This window comes from Coregonus lavaretus (assembly GCF_964263955.1).
Source record: "Coregonus lavaretus genome assembly, chromosome: 30".
Classification (NCBI taxonomy): domain Eukaryota; kingdom Metazoa; phylum Chordata; class Actinopteri; order Salmoniformes; family Salmonidae; genus Coregonus; species Coregonus lavaretus.
Window position 1 is genome coordinate 2,038,917 of NC_140017.1, and position 13,993 is coordinate 2,052,909.

Consider the following 13,993-nt stretch of genomic DNA (forward strand, 5'->3'; position numbering starts at 1 on the left):
ACAGAAAACAGTATGGAGATCAAATGTTTCATTGATGAGAAAATTTGCAGAATATCGGCCAAAATCCATCTCGCTCCATTTTCTCCCACTGCCAGCCACTGGGCTTCCTCTCATCGCCATATTTGGAAGTGAGTTTACTCCCAATTTAAATGGCGTTGTGTAATAATTTTAAGGTCAAAATGTGTGAATCATCCACCTTTGTCAATTCATGTCAGCATGACAAAACATTGAAGTGAGGGGAATTTAGGTATTTTTCGTAGGTGAAAGTATAAACAAATATTTGTATTTTCTTTGTAAATGTTTGAATTATGGGAGTATCCATGCACATTTATGAAAGGGAGAGCGACATTTCAAACCTATTTATGAGTTCCTAGGTCAAGCCATGTGGTAACTAACATCTTAATTAGCATTCAGGGGAAGATTAGGGATGGTTGTCACATGGAATGTGGGGTTGGTTGTCACTATCAACTCCATTATAAGATTCTGGGGATTTGGTTGTGGCTAATTCCACGGCCCTCGCATTGCCTTCATTGTAGTTTTTCTTACAAATAATAATTTTGGACATGTGTGCCTTCCTATCAAAGTAAGTGCCTTATTTTCTGTATATCGTGTTGTCGTTTCTCCTGTAGCATACAGTATGTAGGTAAGTATGTGCAGTGCCTTCGGAAAGTATTCAGACCCCTTGACTTTTTCCACATTTTGTTACATTACAGCCTTATTCTAAAATTGATTAAATAAAAACAAATCCTTAGCAATCTACACACAATACCCCATAATGACAAAGCGAAAACAGGCTTTTAAAAAACAGAAATACCTTATTTACATAAGTATTCAGACAGTTTGCTATGAGACTCAAAATGTAGCTCAGGCGCATCTTTCCATTGATCATCCTTGAGATGTTTCTACAAATTGATTGGAGTCCACCTGTGGTAAATTCAATTGATTGGACATGATTTGGAAAGGCACACACCTGTCTATATAAGGTCCCCCAGTTGACAATGCATGTCAGAGCAAAAACCAAGCCATGAGGTCGAAGGAATTTTCCGTAGAGTTCCGAGACAGGACTGTGTCGAGGCACAGATCTGGGGAAGGGTACCAAAACATTTCTGCAGCATTGAAGGTCTCGAGGACACAGTGGCATCTATCATTCTTAAATGTAAGAAGTTTGGAACCACCAAGACTCTTCCTAGAGCTGGCCGCCCGGCCAAACTGAGCAATTGGGGGAGAAGGGCCTTGGTCAGGAACCAAGAACCCGATGGTCACTCTGACAGAGCTCCAGAGTTTCTCTGTGGAGATGGGAGAACCTTCCAGAAGAACAACCATCTCTGCAGCACTCCACCAATCAGGCCTTTATGGTAGAGTGGCAAGACGGAAGCCACTCCTCAGTAAAAGGCACATGACAGCCCACTTGGAGTTTGCCAAAAGGCACCTAAAGGACTCAGACCATGAGAAACAAGATTCTCTGGTCTGATGAAACCAAGATTAAACTCTTCGGCCTGAATGCCAAGCGTCACGTCTGGAGGAAACCTGCCACCATCCCTACGGTGAAGCGTGGTGGCGGCAGCATCATGCTGTGGAGATATTTTTCATCGGTAGGGACTGGTAGACTAGTCAGGATCGAGGGAAAGATGAATGGAGCAAAGTACAGAGAGATCTTTGATGAAAACCTGCTCCAGAGCGATCAGGACCTCAGACTGGGGCAAAGTTTCACCCTAAGCACAAAGCCAAGACAAAGCAGGAGTGGCTTCGGGACAAGTCTCTGAATATCCTTGAGTGGCCCAGCCAGAGCCTGGACTTGAACCTAATCGAACATCTCTGGAGAGACCTGAAAATAGCTGTGCACCGACGCTCCCCATCCAACCTTACAGAGCTTGAGAGGATCTGCAGAGAAGAATGGGATAAACTCCCCAAATACAGGTGTGCCAAGCTTCTAGAGTCACACCCAAGAAGACTCGAGGCTGTAATCACTGCCAAAGGTGCTTCAACAAAGTACTGAGTAAAGGGTCTGAATACTTATGTAAGTGTAATATTTCTGTTTTTGCTTTGTCATTATGGGGTATTGTGTGTAGATTGATGAGGGGAAAAAAACAATTTAAACAATTTTAGAATAAGGATGTAACGTAAAAAAATGTGGAAAAAGTCAAGGGGTCTGAATACTTCCCGAATGCACTGAGAATAAAAAAAGTGTGACAACCAACTCCGCTCTCCCCTATGCATTCACTACTGCCACTACTAAGTCGCTTACAAATGGCATATATTTTTTGTACCAAGGTACCCGGGATGTCATCAAAGTCTATTACAAACCATAAGGAGGCACCTTGTTTAAGCTCAGGTATACTCTACACAACTCATTGTCAGCTTTGGGTGACAAACTGAATCAAACCATGTTAACGAGTCATCCGGTGATCACCAAGTAGAAAGTAACTACAGAGCAGAGTGCCTTCTCCCCAATTAACAAACTGCACTTCATGTTGAAGCTTTTCTAAGCTTAACAATTCGAACAATCGTAATCTTGTTTGGGACTGTGGGTTGTGTCCCAAATGGCAGACTATTTCCTACATAGTGCACTACGTTTGACCAGGGCCCACTATAAAGGGAATAGGGTCCCATTTGGTATGCAGCCTATGATGGTCCATCCATGTTAATCCCACTGTCCCTGCAGTAAGACATGGGTCAATCTGAAATGACACCCTATTTGTTCCCTTTTTTCTATGTATTGTACAGGGAATAATAGGCCACATCATCATAATTTCAATGCTCAAAGGAAAAGAAGAACAATGACAACAGTAGCAGGAGCCTGGCCCATTCCATTTGATCAATCAGCAGAAAAAAACTCTGAACATTCTAAACAGCATCACAAACAAAATCCAGAGACATTGTTTGCTGATTATACACTAATTGGAGACAAGAATACAATCTCTGACCTGCTCTTCTATACAGAGCATACTGCTGCTTAGTATTCTGCCTTATGTAGGAACTTTGGCCATGTCAGAAAGAGAGGAATCACTAATGGTTGACGGATCTTGGTATTTGATTAGAGTCTGATAATCAACACTTCACCACCTACAACAATGGCACAGTAATTATGCAAGGCCTAAAAGCTGCATATATCCTCTATCTCAGCGTTTCCCAAACTCTGTCCCCGGGACCCCAAGGAGTGCACGTTTTGTTTTTTGCCCTAACACTACACAGCTTGATGATTAGTTGATTATTTGAATCAGCTGTGTAGTGCTAGGGCAAAAACCAAAACGTGCAACCGTTGGGGTCCCGAGGACCGAGTTTAAGAAACCCTGCTCTATATACATGAGTTTACATCACTGAAAGAGCTTGCAGACACCTTGAAAGAGAATGGCTCTAACTGCTACACTTCAATCAGAAGACAGACCTGATGAGAAATCATTTCATTCCAAAAGTCCCCCCAACCTCATATCTAACCAAGCCACCCTAGCAGAGATGGAGAGTGACAACCTGTCTTAGACCTTTGGGAGTATCTCTCTGCTGGAGGTGAGGTGACAGTTCTGAGGCAGGATAAGGAGGAGCTGAGAGACAATCAGTAGAGAGCATCATGAGGAGGGAGGAGCTGACATCAGGGAAGAGCTACAGAGGGAGGAGCTACAGAGGGTACCACTGCTTCTCAGCACGAGGTCAGATAGCAGACCCAGTACAACTCCTCCTCCCACACCAGCACATTCCCCTCGTCAGATAGCAGACCCTCAGGAGAGAGGAAGACAAAGGCCAGCTGTGGTCCCCACCCCACTACATCCAAAGCACATCACCCTAGACAACACAGCCCACAACAGCAGCACACAGGCAGAGCACCCTAAGACCTTCATTTAATGTGACTCCAATGGGAAATTTCTTAGAGAGAAACTGCTATTCCCTGGCATGTCAGTCAGAAAGCTATGGTACCCAACAACAGCAAGTGCCTTGAAAAGTCTGTCAAGCAATAAATTAAATGGGGCCAAACATATTATAATTCCCACAGGTACTAATGATGTGATGGCAATGAGAAGATATGTAGCTCCTGCAATGCAGCAACTGGCAGCAAGAGCTGCAGAGAGATTTCCTAACACCAAAATCACTATGTCAACCCTGTTGCCATGTGGAGATGTGCCCTTCAACACTATTCAGATCAACAACGCTGCGCTGTCTAGAGGCTGTGCTCTCTTGGACAATGTTTACCTAGCAAACCACCGTCACATTCACCCCCAGCTGATGTACCACCTAGCACACCTGAACAAACAGGGTGTTAAAGGGGTTTGCTAGAAAAAAGAAAGAAACTGCCATATATCCTCCAAGATCACGACCACCAGCTCCCAATCAATGAACTCCTTCTTTGTTATTATCAGAAATATAATTATTTGAAATACAACCTATTATCATTATGAGTTCAGTTTTAGATAAGCTACCAAGGAAAGGGTTATGTAACCTAAAACAAAGTTCATGAGATTAGTAATTTGCTAATCTTAGATAATATTAATATATTAGCCATTTCTGAGACTCACTTAGACAGCACCTTTGATGATACATCAGTAGGAATACAAGGATATAACATCTATAGAAAATACAGGAATTCCTACAGGGGAGGTGTTGCTGTATACAGTATATTCACAGCCATATTCCTGTAATGCTCAGAAAAATGACTGATAACAAAATCATTATAATCAGTAAACTCTTCAAGCAGTGCGTGTGTGAAAACTTGCTTCCTCTGTCCTTGTTTCCTCCACTCCTTGCCTCTCCTTGAAAGTGCATTGGAGTCCGAAGGGAGGAACCTTCCCTCCTCTACCCCAATGTGCTTTGAGAGGGAGGTGAGGAATGGAGAACAAACAAGGGGAGAATCTCAACCTCTCTCCTCGCCTCCTTCGCAAAACCCATTGGATAATTAGGTGAGGGGAGGGACCTCTGACCTTCTCATCCATTGGGTTTTGAGAAGGAGACGACAAGAGAGGATGCAACGAATCAAGTAAATGCAATTGAGATTATCCAAGAACAGAGGAAGCAAGTATTTGACAGCTATTATATCCCTCTCCCTATTTGACAGCTATATCTCCCTCTCCCTCTCTCTACCGCACCTGGTGTCTCGACCTCTGAATGCTCGGCTATGAAAAGCCAACTATTATTTACTCATCTGCATTGCTTGCTGTTTGAGGTTTTAGGCTAGGTTTCTGTATAATCACTTTGTGACATCTGCTGATGTAAAAATGGCTTTATAAATACATTTGATTTTGATTTGATCATTTTTTTTAATGACAGTGCCAGACTAACTGACTGAGCTACCATAATACCCATGGCCTGTCCAGAAACAACCTCTAGCCCCTACTGGCCAGAGTCTAGACACTTGTGGAGATCTGAGAGGGATTGATGGGTGGTGAGAGCTCCACCTTACCCTCTGATTGGCTTGGTGGAATTTTGGCTGTATTGCTTACACCTGTCCAATTCTCTCAGATCTCCACAAGGGATAGAGGCTAGGGTTTGTTTCTGGACAGGACCCCACAACCCTTCGGGTGTGTGGTGGACCTACAGCACGACACTTGATGCATTGGTTGGATGTTTAATCCCATTGCTATACACACACCGATTTACACAGGTGTAAACTGGACACACCCACCACCCTATCAGGCTGTTCAGACAGGTCTGGGTAGCTCGATACCTGCTGTAAACGGTGAAAGGATATATTAACGTCTACTATTCACACTCTTGCTTCATTTCAGCTAGTTACAGTAGATATGCAACCACTGACTAACTACAGCTAGGGCATATCTGTCACACCCTGGCTCTGGGACTCTGTTATGTTGAGCCAGGGTGTGTCGTTTCTATGTATTTGTGTTCTAGGTTCGTTATCTAGCTCATGTTTATCTGTGTTGGCCGGGGTGGTTCTCAATCAGAGGCAACGAGTGTCAGCTGTTACTTGTTGTCTCTGATTAGGAACCATACTTAGGCAGCCTGTTTTCCACAGTGTTTTGTGGGATCTTGTTCCGTGTATGGTTTGTGTCTGTTACCTAGGACTTCACGTATCGTTTTGTTTCGTGTGGTGAATCAAATGAAAGTATGTTCATTCATCACGCTGCGCATTGGTCCACTTCTATCGACGATCGTGACAGAAGATCCAACCAAAACTGGACCAAGCAGCGTGTCCAGGAGCCAATGCCAGAGGTAACTCTAGCGGATATCCACCTCGACTGGGTCAAGCAGCGTGTCCAGGAGCCAAGCCAGAGGTAACTCTAGCGGATATCCACCTCGACTGGGTCAAGCAGCGTGAGGAGGAGAGAGGTTGGACCTGGGAGCAGAGGATGGAGAGTCTGGCGAGAGCCATGGAGGCCATATCTACGGGGGAGAGACAAGCCCAAGACATTTTTAGGGGGGGGGGCTCACACCGTGGACGACGGGGCTGCTGGAGGCAGATAAGGGGCGAGTTAGTGGACGAGGAGAGAAGGCCACCGGGTTACGGGAGCCATTGGCGAGTAGAGGGAAGGAAAATGTAGAGGCACGGCGAGAGGTACTGAGGTGTGTTGCCAGTCCGGTCCGGCCCGTTCCTGAACCCCGGGTAAGGCCAGTGGTGTGTGTTCCCAGTGCGGTCCGGCCTGTTCCTGTCCCTCGCACCAAGCCTGTGATGCGCGTTGCCAGCCCGGTCTGGCCTGTTCCTGCCTCTCGCACCAAGCCTACGGTGCGCGTAGCCAGCCCGGCCCGGCCTGTTCCTGCTCCCCGCACCAAGCCAATGGTGCGCGTCGCCAGCCCGGCCCGGCCTGTTCCTGCTCCCCGCACCAAGCCAATGGTGCGCGTCGCCAGCCCGGCCTGTTCCTGCTCCCCGCACCAAGCCAATGGTGCGCGTCGCCAGCCCGGCCCGGCCTGTTCCTGCTCCCCGCACCAAGCCAATGGTGCGCTTCGTCAGCCCGGTTCGGCCCGTCCCTGCTCCCCGCACCAAGCCAGGGGTGCGCGTCGTCAGCCTGGTCCGGCCCATTCCTGCTCCCCGCACCAAGCCTGTGGTGCGCTTCGTCAGCCCGGTTCGGCCCGTCCCTGCTCCCCGCACCAAGCCTGTGGTGCGCGTCGTCAGCCCGGTCCGGCTCGTTCCTGCTCCCCGCACCAAGCCTGTGGTGCGCGTCGTCAGTCCGGCACAGCCCGTGCCTGGGTCACCGGTGCCTGGTCAGGTACCGGTCAGCTGCTCCACATCGGAGCCTAAGCAATCCGCTCCACCGATGTCCAGTCCAGCTCCAGCCAGCGGAGCCAGACCGGACCAGGGGCGCTACGGGGGAATTGTTGGAGGATGGTGGTCAAGCCCGGAGCCGGAACCGCCTCCGAGGAGGAATGCCCACCCGGCCCTCCCCTGTTCGGTTTATGTTTGGCGCGGTCGCAGTCCGCGCCTTTGGGGGGGGGGGGGTACTGTCTTGCCCTGGCTCTGGGACTCTGTTATGTTGAGCCAGGGTGTGTAGTTTCTATGTATTTGTGTTCTAGGTTCGTTATCTAGCTCATGTGTTGGCCGGGGTGGTTCTCAATCAGAGGCAACGAGTGTCAGCTGTTGCTTGTTGTCTCTGATTGGGAACCATACTTAGGCAGCCTGTTTTCCACAGTGTTTTGTGGGATCTTGTTCCGTGTATGGTTTGTGTCTGTTACCTAGGACTTCACGTATCGTTTTGTTGTTTTGTTTCGTGTGGTGAATCAAATTAAAGTATGTTCACTCATCACGCTGCGCATTGGTCCACTTCTATCGACGATCGTGACAATATCTCTAGTCTAGCAATAGATACTGTCTATTGGCTGTATAGCATCATTTAATAAGATTACGAATGGTTAGCTACAGTGGGGAAAAAACTATTTAGTCAGCCACCAATTGTGCAAGTTCTCCCACTTAAAAAGATGAGAGAGGCCTGTAATTTTCATCATAGGTACACGTCAACTATGACAGACAAATTGAGAAAAAAAATCCAGAAAATCACATTGTAGGATTTTTAATGAATTTATTTGCAAATTATGGTGGAAAATAAGTATATGGTCACCTACAAACAAGCAAGATTTCTGGCTCTCACAGACCTGGCGTTGCAAACGCCATGCTCTATCAACTGAGCTACATCCCTGCCGGCCATTCCCTCCCCTACCCTGGACAACGATGGGCCAATTGTGCGCCGCCCATGAGTCTCCCGGTCGCGGCCGGCTGCGACAGAGCCTGGATTCGAACCAGGATCTCTAGTGGCACAGTTAGCACTGCGATGCAGTGCCTTAGACCACTGCGCCACTCAGGAGTACAGTATCAGTATCAGTATAAAAGACACCTGTCCACAACCTCAAACAGTCACACTCCAAACTCCACTATGGCCAAGACCAAAGAGCTGTCAAAGGACACCAGAAACAAAATTGTAGACCTGCACCAGGCTGGGAAGACTGAATCTGCAATAGGTAAGCAGCTTGGTTTGAAGAAATCAACTGTGGGAGCAATTATTAGGAAATGGAAGACATACAAGACCACTGATAATCTCCCTCGATCTGGGGCTCCACGCAAGATCTCACCCCGTGGGGTCAAAATGATCACAAGAGAGAGCTGGGACCAAAGTAACAAAGCCTACCATCAGTAACACACTACGCCGCCAGGGACTCAAATCCTGCAGTGCCAGACGTGTCCCCCTGCTTAAGCCAGTACATGTCCAGGCCCGGCTGAAGTTTGCTAGAGTGCATTTGGATGATCCAGAAGAGGATTGGGAGAATGTCATATGGTCAGATGAAACCAAAATATAACTTTTTGGTAAAAACTCAACTCGTCGTGTTTGGAGGACAAAGAATGCTGAGTTGCATCCAAAGAACACCATACCTACTGTGAAGCATGGGGGTGGAAACATCATGCTTTGGGGCTGTTTTTCTGCAAAGGGACCAGGACGACTGATCCGTGTAAAGGAAAGAATGAATGGGGCCATGTATCGTGAGATTTTGAGTGAAAACCTCCTTCCATCAGCAAGGGCATTGAAGATGAAACGTGGCTGGGTCTTTCAGCATGACAATTATCCCAAACACACCGCCCGGGCAACGAAGGAGTGTCTTCGTAAGAAGCATTTCATGGTCCTGGAGTGGCCTAGCCAGTCTCCAGATCTCAACCCCATAGAAAATCTTTGGAGGGAGTTGAAAGTCTGTGTTGCCCAGCGACAGCACCAAAACATCCCTGCTCTAGAGGAGATCTGCATGGAGGAATGGGCCAAAATAACAGTGTGTGAAAACCTTGTGAAGACTTACAGAAAACGTTTGACCTGTGTCATTGCCAACAAAGAGTATATAACAAAGTATTGAGAAACTTTTGTTATTGACCAAATACTTATTTTCCACCATAATTTGCAAATAAATTCATTAAATATCCTACAATGTGATTTTCTGGATTTCTTTTTCTCATTTTGTCTGTCATAGTTGACGTGTACCTATGATGAAAATTACAGGCCTCTCTCATCTTTTTAAGTGGGAGAACTTGCACAATTGGTGGCTGACTAAATACTTTTTTTCCCCACTGTAGGTAGCTAGGATATATCAGTCAACTAACCATTTACAGTAACAGCAGTTCATTAATAAGTCAATACACACTAAATTATGCAGAACTCTTACCACGGTATGGGCAGCTATTAATCAATTAAATAATAGATAATAGATTTATAGATTCATAGAATGAAGTGTTGGCTGTGTACTTGACAAGGCATTCCACATTTAACCACACCCACTGCTTTTTTTGGGATTTATATGCATGTTCTGTTTTAACTCGGAAAACAAACAATCAAAACATACACGGACTGTAATCTTACCTCAGGAATCCTGATTTAATGTTACCACGAAGTAGGCTAAATATCTTGACTGCCGTAACAACATAGACATCAAAATGTTCTGTCAATCCTTGAGATCAACATTAATTCCCACACTTTGGCTGTTGTTAAATCGTGTGCAGTATCACACAAGCTCTTTATCGCTTCACTGTCATTCAGAATATCCTTTCCTGAATCAGCTGATGTTGCGCGATAATGTCGCCAAGTAACTAAACAGCTAGACATCAAACGCACATCAAACAACTATTATGCGTAATTATTGAAGAACCCCGTTAAATGACAGTATCGATTTTTGTTTTATTAATCATACTAAAGTTACTCTTTCTGTTTGTAGCATTGGACTTTGCAATCACACATTATTTTGGATATGTGTGCCCATGAAAACTGTTTTCACACCAGTTGAGATTCGAAATGTTACAGTACACTTCCGAGATCTCCATACAAAAAATAAGAGTCCAACAGCAATATCCAGGAATTTCACAGGATCAAGGTCAATGTGTAATTCAAATGTTAAATGTTTAGTATATGATAACAACAAACAGTATCATAAATATTAAGAAAGAAACGTAAGCTGTGTTCGAATACTCATACTAACCGCACTAACTGGACTATTTGATGAAAATTGAGTATATAGTATGCTTATTGGTCATAGTATGGATATAGTTAGTATGCCAAAAGTTCCCTGATGTCCTACTAAATTCGCCAAAATACGAAGTATACAAGCAGTGGACACTATTTCCATGCCTTTAGGGCCCATAATGCAATTCTTCAGAAAATGGGCATGGCTTCACAACATTTTCAGATTTGAAGAAAATGGCGGAAAATATGCAGCTGAAGTACAACGAGAGCGGATACAAATGCATTGCTTCAACTAATGATGACAAATGTTAAGAAAATATTGAGCAATGTAATGAAGTAATTACTTTTCAAATAAGTTACCTTACACGTTATGTTGGCTGACAATTTGTTAGCTAAGCTATCCTTATGAACCGCATAGCATATCATTACAGCAGTATGTACCAGTATGTTAGCTAGCTACCTAACATTAGTTGGCTACTAATACATTGAACTTGCCAGTATATTAACTATATGCTATCTAACTAACTACCAAACGTGTTTTGACTTGATTATTCACGTCATTCTTAGTTTAGCTAAGCGGTATAGTCGTGCGTTCTCAATGGACATTCGGGTGCATTCGTAAAGTGTACCTGTGCCAGAGCGCAGAATAACTGTGGAATTTATGAACACTCAACACCAGTTGAATATGGCCGTAAACGTCGGCAAAAAAGCGTAATTAAATTGTTGCCAGCAGTACAGTTACAGTCACCAACGTTCTGGATAACATGAAAACAGCCTAACCTGCTAGGGTGAATAAAATGGTCAGAGTGAGGCGTTCTCTCATTTGTGTCTGGAACTAGCTAGCAAGTTAGCCAGTTACTTGGGTGCTTGACTGCCGTTGTGAGGTCAGAACGCTCGGATCAACCCTACTCGGCTAGAGCGTCCAGTGCCTGGCAGTGTGCGCTCTGAACGCTCCGAGAGCGAAACGCTCTGAACTTACAAACGGACAATGCTCTGAATTTACGAACGCCCAGAGCACACTCTGAGCACAATCTGGCACCAGTGTTGCCAACTCCTCAGTAAGGAAAGCAGCTATTGGCTGTCCTAAAAGTCACTAAATGACGTCATCGCCTAATTTGCATAATTGGCCAAGTGCATGTAATTGTGATGGACGCTGTAGGAGAGAGGAATAACGTCGTGGGAGAGACAAAAAGTGAGAAAAAAACACCCTAAATATGTTTAGAACTACAAATTTAACTTTCTTTTGTCGATTCTTGTTTTTTTAAAAATGTTTTACATTTACATCCCGCCCTGAATGTAAGCCAGGGCAGGATCAGCCAGCGCGGCTTTCGCATGCGCGATTCATTTGCAGTCTGGACGCGAAGGGGTGAACAGACCCTGCTGCATGAGGACTGGGCCGCCTGTGAGTGCTTTGGGACGGGGGTGGGGCCCACGGCAGCACCTGCTGCTCGTTGAGAAGAGTAAGAACGATACATGCTTTCACGTCAGAGTCTCCAAAAGTCTCCAATAAAACCAGAAAAAGTCGCTAGATTTGTCGCTAGTTGCTTTTTTGAAAATGTGTTGCTAGAGGGGTCTGAATACTCGCTAAATATAGTGACAAAGTTGCTAATTTGGCAACACTGTCTGGCACTCCAGATTGAATTTAATAACACACCCGAAGTCGTAAAATGTCTAGCTTGTAATTTGTTATACTAACAAGCTAGCAAGAGGTTGCATAGCAACAGCATCAACTTCCGGTAGACAGGCGAAGCGCTAGTATGCTCAACTGAAAGGATACTGTTCGTTTTAAAGTATACTAAAATGAACTAATAGTATATAGTATGTAGTATATACTCATTAAGTATGTAGTATACAGTATGGGTATTTGAACACAGCTGTAGTGTTTTATGTCAAACATTTTTTGCCAAATCTGTGACAACTCCAAGCTTGAGAAAGGGTTTAAACGTGTTTAAACAACTTGATTCAATTCATGAATTATATTGAATGTATCTATGTTCCCCCTTTATATCTTAATTCACATGAAAAAAAGGCAAATTATTATTAATGACTGTCACGATCGTTCAAGGAAGTGACGGACCAAGGCGCAGCGTGGTAAGCGTACATTTTATTTAATTAACGTACTTAACACACACAAACAAAAACAACAAACCAAACGATACGTGAAGTCCTAGGTTAACACCAAAACAAACCATACGGAACAAGATCCCACAATAAACAGTGCCAAACAGGCTGCCTAAGTATGGTCCCCAATCAGAGACAACAAGCAACAGCTGCCTCTGATTGGGAACCACCCTGGCCAACATAGAAATACATGAACTAGAACAAAACATAGAAAATAACACATAGAAAATCCACACCCTGGCTCAACATATAAGAGTCCCCAGAGCCAGGGCGTGACAGTACCCCCCCCCCCCCCAAAGGCGTGGACTGCGACCGCGCCAACCAAACACAAGAGGGTAGGGGCCGGGTGGGCATTCCACCTCGGAGGCGGATCCGGCTCCGGGCGTGACCACCACTCTCTCTCTACCCCCCCGTAGCGCCCCTGGTCTGGTCCCGCTGGCCGGAGCTGAACATCGGTGGAGCGGATTGCTCTGGCTCCGGTGTGGAGCAGGCACGGACCGTGCCGGACTGACGACGCGCACCACTGGCTTGGTGCAGGGAGCAGGTACGGGCCGGACCGGGCTGACGACGCGCACCACTGGCTTGGTGCGGGGAGCAGGAACAGGCCGGACCGGGCTGGCGACGCGCACCACTGGCTTGGTGCGGGGAGCAGGAACAGGCCGGACCGGGCTGGCGACGCGCACCACTGGCTTGGTGCGGGGAGCAGGAACAGGCCGGACCGGGCTGGCGACGCGCACCACTGGCATGGTGTGGGGAGCAGGAACAGGCCGGACCGGGCTGGCTACGCGCACCACTGGCTTGGTGCGGGGAGCAGGAACAGGCCGGACCGGGCTGGCGACACGCACCACTGGCTTGGTGCGGGGAGCAGGAACAGGCCGGACCGGGCTGGCGACGCGCACCACTGGCTTGGTGCAGGGAGAAGGAACAGGCCGGGCCGGACTGTCGACGCGCACCACTGGCTTGGTGCGGGGAGCAGAACGGGCCGGGCTGGACTGGGAACACGCACCATTGGCTTGGTGCGGGAAGCCGGAACGGGCCGGGTCGGACTGTGGAGGCGGACTGGAGGTCTGGAGCGGAGAGCTGACACAACCCGTCCTGGCTGAATGCCTATCTCCACACAATATGTGTGAGGCATCAGCACAGGACGTACAGGGCTGTGCACTCGTACTGGCGCTACCGCACGTGGCACTGGCACAGGATATCCGGGACCGAGGAGGGGTACTGGAGGCCACGAGCGTTGAGCCGGCACACTCCGTCCTGGCTGCATGCCCACCTTAGCACGACACGTGCGTGGTGCTAGCACAGGACGTACAGGACTGTGCCGGAACACTCGCGGAACAGTACGTGGCTCCGCATAACACGGAGCCTGCCCAGTCTCACGCTCCCTAGCCTGAGTACGGGGAGTTGGCTCTGCTCTACCTCTAGGCTCCGCCAACCACCCTTTTAGCCCCCCCCAAAAAATGTTATTGGGGCTGTCTCTCGGGCTTCCTCCTCGGCCGGTACCCTCT

General features: G+C 46.9%; 1 protein-coding gene across 1 annotated transcript in view; it reads right to left on the reverse strand.

Annotated features, from left to right (window-relative positions):
* Window positions 1-13,993, reverse strand: part of LOC311106059 (protein furry homolog) — a gene marked incomplete at its 5' end in the record, with an annotated part of 221,548 nt that overhangs the window by 37,802 nt on the left and 169,753 nt on the right. The window lies entirely within an intron of this gene.